Here is a 1,248-nt window from a genome sequence, read left to right on the forward strand (position 1 = left end):
ACTGATGAATGGCTAAGTAAAATATATAAATAAATAAAATAATAAAATAATGGAATATTATTCCGCTATAACAAGGAATGACATTCTGACCCATGCTATAGCATAGGTGAACCTCAAAACCATTATGCTAAGTGAAAAAGTTTGCCACCAAAAGTTCACCTATTGGATAGGATTGCGTTAATATAGGACTTTGAATAGGCAAGTCGGCAGAGATAGAAGGTAGATTTGTGGTTGCCTAGAGCTGGAAGTATGGAGAAGAAAGTTAACTGCTAATGAGTACTTGCTTTTACAAGTGATGAAAATGTAAAATTAGATAGTGGTGTAAAATTAGTAGTGGTTGCACAACTCCGGATATACTTCAAAAACTGCACACATTAACAAGGTGAATTTTACTGTATATGAATGAGATCTCAATAAAACTGCTATTTTTAAAAATGAAGAAAACGAAATGACAGGGTCACCTCCAACTTTAAGCAAACTTACTAAAATCAACAAGGGCATTTTCAAATTATAATAGCTTGTTTTCAAGGAGAACAGCTCTGTGTAGCAGAACCGTGTGACAATGTGGCTGGATGGGGCAGCATGATGGCCAAAGCCATCGGACTCTTGGGGCATCTTCTAGGGTGACTTATGGAAGTCTGGCTTGGGTGACTGAGTGGGGGTGGAGGGTCCCGTTGATGGCTTCAGACCAGAGAGTGACAGAAGATGGGCGGGGGGGGGAAGGGGGTGCTTCTGCCGGGCCCTCCAGCACACCCTTTCTATTGTACCCTTTGAAGGATCAGATCAGCCACTCACGCCGGGATCCCCAGCACCCGAAGGGATCCCCAGCACCCGAGAGCTGCGTCAGGAAAGTATGTGCATTGTTCGGTTCAGAAAATGGGGTGCATTAATGCGCGGACAAAGTGCCTTACAGTGGCCAGGCAGGTCACGGTATTCGGCCCTGGCCTCCGGGTCCGGGGTGGGAGACCGCCAGGGGTCAGCGAGCGACGCCTACATCGCTTCGGGGCGGGGGAAGGGGGCGGGGACCTGGGATGAAGCCTTTGTGCCGAGGCCGCTCCCGGCTCCCGCCGCTGGGGGGCGGCCTCCGGCCCGCCGACCCCCGACAATAGCCCGCCGGGTGGGGAGTGCGCGGTCACGGAAACTTTTCCCTCGCGCCTCCGCCGCCGCCGCCCGTCTCCGGGCCAGGGTAGCCGCTGCTGGGGCACCGGGCCGGGGGAAGGGGGCGCGGGGAGGCTGCGCCCCGGCGGG

The sequence above is a fragment of the Suricata suricatta genome, chromosome 5 (genome assembly GCF_006229205.1).
Source record: "Suricata suricatta isolate VVHF042 chromosome 5, meerkat_22Aug2017_6uvM2_HiC, whole genome shotgun sequence".
In the NCBI taxonomy this organism is placed as follows: domain Eukaryota; kingdom Metazoa; phylum Chordata; class Mammalia; order Carnivora; family Herpestidae; genus Suricata; species Suricata suricatta.